Source organism: Oryctolagus cuniculus, chromosome 10 (genome assembly GCF_051225735.1).
Source record: "Oryctolagus cuniculus isolate XC-2025 breed Fujian yellow rabbit chromosome 10, ASM5122573v1, whole genome shotgun sequence".
In the NCBI taxonomy this organism is placed as follows: domain Eukaryota; kingdom Metazoa; phylum Chordata; class Mammalia; order Lagomorpha; family Leporidae; genus Oryctolagus; species Oryctolagus cuniculus.
In genome coordinates this window covers 103,625,414-103,637,199 of record NC_142876.1, presented here as the reverse complement: position 1 = coordinate 103,637,199, position 11,786 = coordinate 103,625,414, and positions in this window count along the sequence as shown.

Sequence of the window (11,786 nt, the reverse complement as noted above, 5' to 3'; positions counted from 1 at the left end):
TCCCTTACGGCAGCACCCTTACTGGCGGCTCAGCTTCCAATCCATGAATTCGCAGGACTGGCATGTAGCACTTGCGCAGGTATTACAGATATAGACCCTGGTGGAGAAATAGTAGAAAGAAAGGAAGTTGTATTAGGGCTGGTGTTGTGCTGCAATAGATGAAGCTGCCACTTTGGCCACATGCGTGCCATATCAGAGCGCCTGCTTGGAGTCCTGGCTACTGCACTTTCTATCCAACTTCCTGCTAATGCACCTGGGAAGGCGGCAGATGACGGCCCAGCTACTTGGATCCTGGCCACCCATGTAGGAGACCAGGATGGGGTTCCTGGCTTCTAGTTTTAATAAATCTTTTAAAAAAGAAAGCAACGATATTAAGGATACATACAGCTATAAGAATAGGTATGGATATGAGTATGTATGGACTTGGATATAAAAAATACCTAAAATGTCTTTAAAAATCCTACTTCCTTGATTTTGCCTATGTCAAGGCTAACCTTTCCTGACGGAGCAAGAGCTAATTCGCTGGCCGCTGCCCAGCACCCATCAGAAGGAAGACTTCTTCTTGAGATCTAGACTTTACTGGGCTGAAGGAAGCCTCCAAGTTTCCAGCGGGGACAAGAATCTTCCCGCTCCCGGGTGAGGTGTTGGTCAAATCTGTCCCAAGCCCTTCCTTTCTTGCCAATACCACCTGCCATTACAACTGCAGTGGGAGGAATGGACACCAGGGGGCGCTAGACAACACCAGAGTAGCAGCTAGCCCTGTGCTCGCTCAAGGGGGCAGTGTGCCCACGTGCTGCGGGGAGGGGAGGGGCGGGTTTCTATCAGAGCGAAAAACTCAGGAATGCCTCAATACGATCTTACACAACTATGCTGCAAAATTCTAGGGCACGCCGTTGAATTGGGTAATGCTGTGACACAGAACAGAACATAGGAAACACGGGTTCACTTTGTCACTAATTTCTAGTTCCTTGTGCTGTGAGTTTTGGTGAAGCTGTTTATAGCTCAAGGCCTGCAAATTGTGCTACCCCTCCCTTAAGCATCATTCCAATTTTATTCCAGAGGGCCACACCCAATGTGATGGGGATGTTGCAAACAGGCATCAACATAAAGGACTAAAAGAAAGAAAAGGGGACCTGCACCTGTGAGGCACTCCCTCACTCAGCCTACTGCTGCTTGGGGGGTAGACATAGCCTAGACTTGTTAATGCATAAAGGGGACCTGTAAAAAAATATTTATCTGAAAGGCAGAGTAAGAGCGGGGTGGACAGAGAGATCTTCCATCCACTAGTTCACTTCCCAAATGGCTGCAGTAGCAAGGGCTGGACAAGGCTGGAGCCGGGAGCTAGGCACTCCATCTGGATCTCCCACGTGGGTGGCAGGGGCATAAGCACTTGGCCCATCCTCTGCTGCCTTCCCAGGCACATTAGCAGGACACTGGATCAGAAGCAGAGCACCAGACACCCAAACTGGTGCTCTGACAAGGGAGCCTGCATTGCAAGGGCAGCTTAGTCCACTGCACCACAACACCTGCCCCAGTACGGGGACATTTGAACCCACAGAGTCCCCCACTACTCCCAAAGATGGCCTGATCCATATCCTGCAATCTGCACTCAGAACAGTAAATTCCCTGCCTGGGGCTAGTGAGTGTGGACGGACAGACATGGTCCTCATCCTACCTTGTCAAGATGCTGGTCCTCCCTCGAGCCCCAGGTGGTCATGTTTACTGAGCACATATTTTCTCCTACCTTGTGCCCCTTCAGACCCGGGACTGCCACAGAAACTATATTTGTCTTGAGCGGCATTGAGAGAATGTGGCCCCTCTCCAAATTCTCAGATGTGAGTCATTTCATAAAACCAGGGCCCAACCACACACCTTTGTAGAAGCGCTCTACAACACTGCAAGACATGAGAATGTGCCCCTTTGCCTTGCCCAAACTATCCCGCTGCAAATTGTGCTGGACTAACAGGCACTGGGTGGGAGAAATACCCAAACTTTTAAAATTATTACTGGATGCCAGTTGTAAGTAGCAGTAATTCCAAAAGACCAAGGCATCATCGTGGTCAGCCTCAGCGAAGGGACTCACGAGGGCCAGGAGGTAGAGTTTGGATGTGACCTTATATCATAGACTGAATGTGGCTCTGAACCCACCTCATGATTTTTGCATCAGCCCCAATGCAGGGTTGGAATGAGTGTACTCAGCCAAGGGTGAGGCTGCCACGCTGGCTTATCGACAGTGGAAAACACTTACTGTAAGAGCAAGGCCCAAGTGGAAGCCACTGAAGGCCAAAGCAGAGGTTCACAAATGAGATGATTGACAGGTATTAGCATCTCATCACAGGTAAGAAAGAAGCAGGTGTTTTGACTCTGGTCACACCTCCTCCTAATTCTCCAGTATGGCTGGTAAGAAATGAACAAAGCAGCATCAACAACTGATGGGCCCTGGTCTTGGGGAAGAGCAGTGGAACCCCAACAGAATCAACTGACGATTTCAACTGTGCGTGCTCTTCTGTGTCTGGTTCCCTACCTAAGGCCAAGCATTACCATCCCAGTATTTGGCATGTGGACTTGGATCTAGAAGAGCGACTGGCAGACTTATTCCTAAAGGGCTGGATAGTAAATATTTTAGACTTTCAAGCTAGGTGGTCTTTGTGACAATTATTCAATGCTGCAGATGTAGCAAGAAAGCAGCCAGTCAATAGTATGTCAAAGAACGGATGTGACTGTGCCCCAGTAAAAACACTTACAAAAATAGGTACCCGAGGGCCTGCAGTTTGTTGATCTCTGATCAGGAAAATAGATTTTTCTTGTTTTTGGTACAGAGAGGACCCCTGACATAGCAGTTTGTTTCCAGCTGTTGGCAGAGTATATTTTTGCTGTCTTGCCTTGGGCTATGCTACTTGTAGGTGATTTGCTTCATTCTAATCTGCAAAGACCTCAAGAGCTTACCAACCAATGAGATATCGTGTTGATCCACACTGTTGACCTAGAAAGCAGAAATACAAAAGCCTACATGTTCTGATACAACACAGGGCTGACAGGAAGTGGCAGGTGAACCAGGAGAAGAGATGAAGAATCCCACTTGGGGAAGATTGTGGGGGCCAGTGACTAGGACAATGTCAAGTGAAGGTCAAGTTCCATACTGTGCTGGTTATCTATGGATGCATAGCAAATTCCCTCCAGACTCACTGGATTCAAACAGTAGTACACATTTATTGTTTCCATCTCAGGAATGCAGACAGTCCACTCCATCACGTCCAGGGACTTCGACAGAAGACTCAAAGGCTGAGGACTCTTGAATTCATGTCTGGCAGCTGATGAGAGGCTCCCGCAGGCTTAGAGTCTAATGGGAACTGCTGGCCACAGTGCCCCCATGAGGCCTGGGCTTCCTCCTAACATGGTATCTGATTGCAAGGACAAGTCGAGAGTGTCAGGTTGAAACTACGTCCTCTTACACTCGGGCCTCATTAGTGACATAGCATCACCTCCAGCCCATATTCTAGGAGAGAATAATTAGGCTATGGGAGGAGGTATAAAGAATGTGTACGGGGCCGGCACCGCGGCTCAATAGGCTAATCCTCCACCTTGCGGCGCCAGCACCCCGGGTTTTAGTCCCGGTCGGGGCGCCAGATTCTGTCCCGGTTGCCCCTCTTCCAGGCCAGCTCTCTGCTGTGGCCAGGGAGTGCAGTGGAGGATGACCCAAGTGCTTGGGCCCTGCACCCCATGGGAGACCAGGAGAAGTACCTGGCTCCTGCCATCGGATCAGCGCGGTGTGCCCGCCGCGGCGGCCATTGGAGGGTGAACCAATGGCAAAGGAAGAACTTTCTCTCCCTATCTCTCTCACTGTCCACTCTGCCTGTCAAAAAAAAAAAAAAAAAAAAAAGAATGTGTACGAAGATCTTTAAATAGTCATATACACCTAATGCCCCACCAATAACGGAATTTCAATATCTTTTGGATATTGGTCTTTGGATACTGGAATAGAACACAGTTTGTTTGTTTGTCTGACCCACCCACTTACTGGGAAACCCCTAGAGTTTCCACTTTGGGGCTCCAGAGAAAGAAGATTCTAAAAGCAACCAACAGTGTAATCTAGTGGCTCTGTCACTTATACTTTCTGATTTACCAAATGGAATACTGCTGGCAACGCCCAGACCACATCAAGGCACCAGGTAGGGGCCTCCAGCCAGCACTGAGTGGACCGTGGTAGAAGATTCTAGGATGGTGGCGTAAGGCCATACCCCTCTCAGCGTTAAAGAATTCCTGGCTTGTTGCTGGACTCCAGGGGAGATGGACTATGGGACGCCAGTTTTCCATGACACCCAAGTAGTATATTATGAGCTGTCTTCATCTGACCTACTTTTACCATAAAGTCAAGAGACCCAATAATACCACCTTACCGAGAGGAAGTGGTACATGAGTCTAATCCCTAGGGGTTCTTCAGTCACCAGGAGCAGGTTACTGATTTCTACACCATCCCTAAACCCAACAACCTACCACCCTCCTCCCTTGGCCGGGGCCTCTAACCTTACAAGAACTTTGCTATGATTATATGACTCAGGGTGGGGACACCCAGGCCTGGCTCACGGGCAGAGGGCTCTGCACTTTGCTCCTTTTTTTAAAGATTTTTATTTATTTATTTGACAGGCAGAATTACAGACAGTGAGAGAGAGAGAGACAGAGAGAAAGGTCTTCCTTCCATTATTTTACTCCCCAAATGGCTGCAACAGATGGTGCTGTGCCCATCTGAAGCCAGGAGCCAGGAGCCAGGTGCTTCTCCCTGGTCTCCCATGCAGGTGCAGGGGCCCAAGCACCCGGGCCATCCTCCACCACTTTCCCAGGCCACAGCAGAGAGCTGGACTGGAAGAGGAGCAACCAGGACTAGAACCAGGTCCATATGGGATGCCGGTGCTGCAGGCAGAGGATTAACCTAGTGCGCCACGACACTGGCCCCTGCACTTTGCTTCTACCAGCCTGAGGTATACTGTGTCAGTCACGGGTCCTCTCAGGTTTAGCCCAAAAGGACGGTAGAGAAGATTCCCCCAAGTGGCTGAATTCCATGGGTTTATCATAATGTCCACTTGGCCAGAAAGAAAAGAACACCAAGGTTCAAGAATCTACACATATTTCTAGGAAATGCTTATGGTGTTGTCAGATGGCATGGGAGACAGAAGGGGTAAAAGTTGAAAGTTGTTGTCAAGAGGATTGGGAGTAGTACACCAATAGGCCTCTTGGAATGAGCCCTCTGGCCTAAAAATGATGATATCATACATAAATGCTCACCAGAAGGTACCCTGTGTTGGAAGAGACTCTGAAAATACAGCGTGCTGGGTTGCCCTGCCCGTAACAGTCAGATGATTTGTCTCCGGCTCATGAACAACACCAACAGCGCTTCAGAGAGGGAGACCAAGCGTGCACCTCCTCTCATTGAAGCTGTGTTGGTTTCTGTTACGGCCATGTTCTAACTTCTCTACAACAGCAATCAACCCGAACCCCCAAAGGGGTTCCAGGCTTCCAGAAGACCAGTTAGCTTCCGGTTGCACCCAGGCTGTGTCAACTCATTTGCATTCAAAGAAGGGAAATGGATTTACCCTCGGCGGACTGAATACTCTGGGACTGAATGGTTTCCCTTGCTCATTACGCCTCTGCTAACACCAGTTATCCGCAAATCTCCTGAAGGCCTTATGTAGCCATGGTACCCTACCTACCGCCAAGACAGAAAACAATGGGCTGGTGCCCAGCGCAGCCTATTGGTCTCATCACACTCATCAGTCATTCAGAGTCAGCTGCACCTGTGGCAGCAAGGCCCACAGAAGAGTTTGAGGAACAAAGAGGAATTAGCCCAGTAGAATCCTGAAGAGTTGGAGGCACCAACTATGGTGGAAGCTGGAGTCGAGGCTTCAGGCTGCAAACAGGACAGTTAGTTACAAGGTGATAGAAGGGGGGAAAAGAACAAGGAGAAAAACAGAAATGAAAATTATGGCTGAGATTCAAATGTTAGCAGAAGGTTTGGAATATAAAGTTCAGTAGAAAAACTCAAAGGACTAGCACAGTAATAATAATCACTATTATTTTTCAAGGGACTTGTCTAAGAATACACAAACACATTTAAACCTCCTAACAACCTTCCAAAGTAGAAATTATTATGATTTTTATTTCTTTTTGCTGTTAGGGAAGCTTTCAAAGGCCTCCAGCTGCCATGGGGCAGCCAGGATTTGGAACATCATCTTTCTCCCAATCCCCTCCCTTAACTATCATGCAGTACCAACCCTTGGGGGAACATCCAGTGGGGAGGAAGAGGAAATACGAGGTGGGTCCACCTGGAGGTGGGGAAGATGGGTGGCACCCATCTTCTCACTATGGGAGTTCAAGAATAGGAGAAAAGTGTTGCAAAGCACAGTCTCACAAGGCAGCAGGAGAAATCAGGCAGAGTTCCCCGCACAGAAGGACACAGGTCTCTGAAATGAAGGGGACACCGAGGGCCCTGCACTGCAAACAGGCACGGCCCCTCCTCACAGCACGTGATCATGACCTTGTAGAGAGGTGGGACAAAGAAGTATGCTGTGAGCTTCCAAGGAAGGAACCCAAAAAAGAGGAGGAGCAGAGATGGACTTGAGGACATCAGATTCGCAATGACATTGGCTAATGAAAGATGGTAGGGCAGCAGGTGCACAGGTTTGGGAAAATTTTGTGTCCAACCCAGAAATCTGCACAGGACCAGTGGATTGCATCGGCCCTGAGGGTAGAACACAGATATTTTTTAAGTGTGTAAGGACTTTAAGATGTGCCTCCAATTGACGCTTTTTCAGTAGGAGACAAATGGGGGAGGGGGACTAAACAGAGGTAGGGGGTAGTCTCAGGATCTTGGAAACAGGTACAGCACGAGAGAGCAGCCCAGGGGCCAGTAGGACATCCAAAGCCAGGCCAGGCTGACTCAAGAGCACATGCGGCATGTGTGGGTTCTGAGCATCCTGAAAAATGACTGTGGGTTCCATGATAGATCTAGTGGAAAACTGGTTTTAGGTATCAAAAAAATAACCAAAAAAAAAAAAAACCTAAGCAAATCGAAAAAAATTTAAAAGAAACTACTATCAATTCTAGGAACACAAAAATGTTAGCTCAGTGGTGAAAAATACCTATGCAATTATAACAGTGTGAACCTTAATTAGTGGTTTAACCAACAGCTGTTAAGTAACCATAGTGAGAGGATATAGGGAGGGGAAGGAAGTGTGATGAATCAAATCTTCATCTACAAGAACAGGGACTCAATAACTAGTGTCTAAAATCGGTTTATCACCAGGTAGCAGTATCAACATATTATTTAACAACATGGGCAAAACACTAGGAGAAGGAACCAATAAAAACCAACATGGTCATCCAGAGGAGGCAGGAGATGCTATTGCTGAATTATTAAATGTACATTCTTAAAATTTTTATTAAAAAGTGACTTTTAAAACTTTGATGTTATAATGAAATAAGAGCAAAAAGGAATTAAGAGTATGATCAAACTATAAACAGATTCCTTTACTACATTATACAAGGCCCTGACAATTGAAAAAGATGAACAAAAATGTGGCCCTGCACTTCTTTCGCAACCAAAACAAAGAGCCAACACTGCCACCACAGTGCCTAACACATTCTTAGATGATTAGAACACTGTTAGATCAGAAGCTATAACCAACTACACGTTTGGAGTAAACACAGAATGACACACCACAGATAAGACCCAAACCAATCTTCACTATCAGAAAGAAAATGGGCAGGCACTTGAAGCAGTCTGAAATTTTCCGTTAAAATGTGATTGCAATTATGATTGTGTTATATCTTTCAAAATTTCTATCGGTTTCTAGAACCAATCGCTTCTGTGCGCCACCAGTGGTCATTGATTCCTGTGGTCACATTTACGACAGCAAATCGTCACCAGATTCCAGCAGAGCTACAGGAAGAGCAAGGCTTGGTGCTGGCTGTGCCAGTGTAGTCGGTGCTCCTGGTGATGCCATCACTGAAATGCTAAGCTTTGCTTTCACTACTCTCGTAATAGTCAACTAAGGTAACAGCTTGCTCCCTCCAACTCCTAGAATTAAAGACATCATCACTGGTAAAAGTCCAAGTCCATTGTGCAGATTTGAAGAAGCTTTGTGAGTATTCTCAGAGCTATTTGGAGACCCCATAGGTACAACTTCCAATCCTCAAGGGCTGCTCTGTTAGGGGCTCCACCCAGCCTGCCGCAGGTACAGCCCCATGGTAGCCGGCATGGGCCCACACAACGCTGCTTGTCACCTGCCCCAGGACACTCAGCACCCACACACGTGCAAACTGGAAGCATAGCGCAGGGACTTGAGCCCCAGTGGGGACAGAGCTGAGGGAGAAATCCTATAGCTTGAACATGATTTAGCTCCCTAAATCAGATATTTAAACCCCAAAGTCATAAATCAATGGTTCTAAAAGGGCAAAGATGTAAGCCAGTTACGGTGTCTGGCAAGCAGTTAGACTGGATTCGGTTATAGGGTGAGACCCCTGTGATGGAACCACGGTGGCTGTGTAAGGAGAGACCACATAGACACAGACAGTGAGGGTGTTCCCAGGGTGCTTGCTTGCTGGCTCGCCAGGAGAACCTTCCTCTGCCTGTATCCACCACTGCTGCCCCTCGGCTACCCCAGGTGGCTGAATCAACTGTCTCCACCTGATCTTGGACTCTGCCCTCCAAAACAGTGAGCCAAAACAAATCTCTGTCTCTCATAAGTAGTCTGTTTCAGGCATTTAGTTACAGTGACAAAAAGCTGGTGGATAGGGGCTGGTGCTACGGCATAGCTAGTAAAGCTGCCTCCTGCAGTGCTGCCATCCCATATGGATGCCAGTTCGAGTCCCAGCTGCTCCTCTTCCAATCCAGCTCTCTGCTATGGCCTGAGATAGCAGAAGATGGCCCACGTCCTTGGGTCCCTGCACCAGTGTGTGAGAACCAGAAGAAGCTTCTGGCTCCTGACTTCAGATCAGCACAGCTCAGCTCTGGCCATTGCAGCCATCTGGGGAGTGAACCAGCTGATGGCACACCTCTCTCTCTCTCTCTCTTTCTCTCTCTCTCTCTCTCTGTGAGTGTGTGTGTGTGTGTGTGTGTCTATACCTCTCTCTGTAACTCTTCCAAATAAATTAAAAATAAATCTTAGAAAAAGTTGATGGCCAGGCCTGCTGTCTCCCTGAGGGCCATCTCAGAGCTCTCCAGGCAGTCCTGAGAGCTTGCAAACAGCACGCATGCTCCGTCATGGCCACATGTGTCCTTGATCTGTGTCTCTCTTTCCTGGCCTCACTCCCTCGACCCTCACCTCTGCTGCCTGAGGTCACAGGCCCTGGTGAAGCACTGATACAGAGGCCTTGATCTTGGGCTTTGCCTTCTAGGGTACCCGTCAAGACATGGGCTGATGACGAGGGCCTTTAACTTCATTTTTCTCCTAACGCCTGGGATCCTATACAGGCACCTGAGAAAACTTGGTTGCAAGCCCCTGATCCCTGACATGTGCCGCGATGTGATGGACATTCAGTGTGTTTTTAAGGGTCTCAGATTCCAGCTGCGACTCCTTCCTCACTACACACACACTTCTGGAGGTGGGAGGATCTTAATAGCAGCGCCGAGACAGAAACACCGGTGCTGTCAAGAGTTCTCCAGCAGCTGCTGGGAACCAAGCTATTTTCCCACAAGCAGCTTCGGCTTGTGAGCACGTTCTCTGGGGTCAGTGCCCTGTAGGAGAGGAAGAGACGCCCTCTACCGACCGGAGTGCTTACGAGGATTCTGGCTGGTTCTAGAGATTGAATACAAAAGCCGACTAACGGCGGAAAAACCTACGTTTCTGTGCAAGTTTCCTGTCCTTGGGGATCTTCCCGAGAGATTGAAACCGAAGCACGATGCTTTCACACCTGTTAGGCAAAGAACAATAACTTGTGAAGGGGAATGACGGAATAAACGGGTCTTTGGCCTGTCACTAAGAGATGTTAGGGGCAGGGGACAGGCAGAGCCGGTGGGGGATGAGGGTCCCTTCACTGGGCGGGTGTTCAGGCTCACTGCAGCCTTGGCCATCTGGGTTATTTGTTGTCCTAGGGGTGGGAAGAACGTGTCTCCCAGGGGACCTCCTCAGCTTGCTGTGTGCTGGAAAGCCAAAAAGACCCCTCTGGATTCCAGTTCCTCGTGAGATTTCAGCCTGAGATGATTTATACACCTCTTTGGCCTTAACTCCTTCAAGTCACCTGTCAAGTTCCTTATCATGCTTTCTTTTGATCCAGCAACTTCTTGAATCCATCAAGGATGTGATGCCTTTTGCTTGATCATCTTGGATAAATGTGAATCAGGCAGTCCCAGCATCTTGTATGCATCGTACAGTTTATCTTTGGCGAGAAACCAAGTGATCAAATGCCTGTTTACCTTTAACATCAGGGATGCCACTACACTCAGCCTGGTTGGGGCCCTTTCTCAAAACACAACCAACAGGTGCCGTGATCCCTAAATAACTCATAGTGCCCCCTGTGTTTTCCAGCATCAATAACAAGTACCCAATATTTTCCTGGGTTGGTTTTGCACTTAATAAGTACTTCTTACTTTAGATTCACTGTGCGGTTTTTTAAAGACAGAACCCTGAAATCCTTTAAAAGCAAGGAAAACCAAAGCACAGTTCGATGTTCTTCTCCTGCACCGTTGAGCTTGACAAGAGAGATGCATGATTGTTTCTGAGCTGTCTAAGCATCAGATGCGTCAGACACAAAACCAGCCCACGTGGTGCTGTGTGCAGCTGAATGCACATCAGACTTGTTCTAGATGGGTCTTTGTATCAAGAATTCGCAGCCTGGACAATCTCAAGTTCTTCAGATTCTGAGGAGTAGCAACCTCTTGCAGCCATCTTGCAATGCTTTGAATGAAAGTGTTTATTTCCATTCTAGCCCCTGCTCGCAATCTTCCTTTGAAATTAACGGTTGTGTTTGCAAACCTCTCTTATGAAGAAGCATGTTGCAAAGTTTGATTGGCGAGATAAAATAGGCTTCTGAGGTTCCCCTTCCCCCCATCACTTTCGTCTTTATACCTTGGGCGTTTTTCTAAATCGTATGGGTCAAAGATAGTTTATCAGGGATATTTTTTTAAGTTTTTTTTTTTTTTTTTTTTTTTTGACAGGCAGAGTTAGACAGTGAGAGAGAGAGACAGAGATAAAGGTCTTCCTTCCGTTGGTTCACCCCCCAAACAGCTGCCACAGCCGATGTACTGTGCTGATCCGAAGCCAGAAGCCAGGTGCTTCCTCCTGGTCTCCCATGGGGGGCAGGGTCCAAGCACTGGGGCCATCCTCCACTGCACTCCCGGGCCACAGCAGAGAGCTGGACTGGAAGAGGAGCAACCGGGACAGAACCGGCCCCCCCCAACCGGGACTAGAACTCGGGGTGCCGGCGCTGCAGGCGGAGGATTAGCCTAATGAGCTGTGGTGCTGGCCTATCAAGGATATTTTTATACATTCTTCCAGAGACTGTTTGGGAGATTTTGAGGTAGAATCTTGCTATTCTACTTTTAATTCATTGCCATGGGACAGGAAAAATTCTCAAACAGAAAATTTTCCGGAAGGAAAACTTAAGTAAAACAGATTGAATTCAGCAAGTTAAAATTTCATTGAAATGAATATGAACTCTAAATCTTAAAGTTCACTTTGTTTAATTTGTGGATACTTCTAGCATACCAAGCAGCTCAACAAGATCAAAATCATGATGGCATTTAATCTTTGTAATGAATCCTCTCTATTCTGCTTTTTACTGCTCTCACGTAT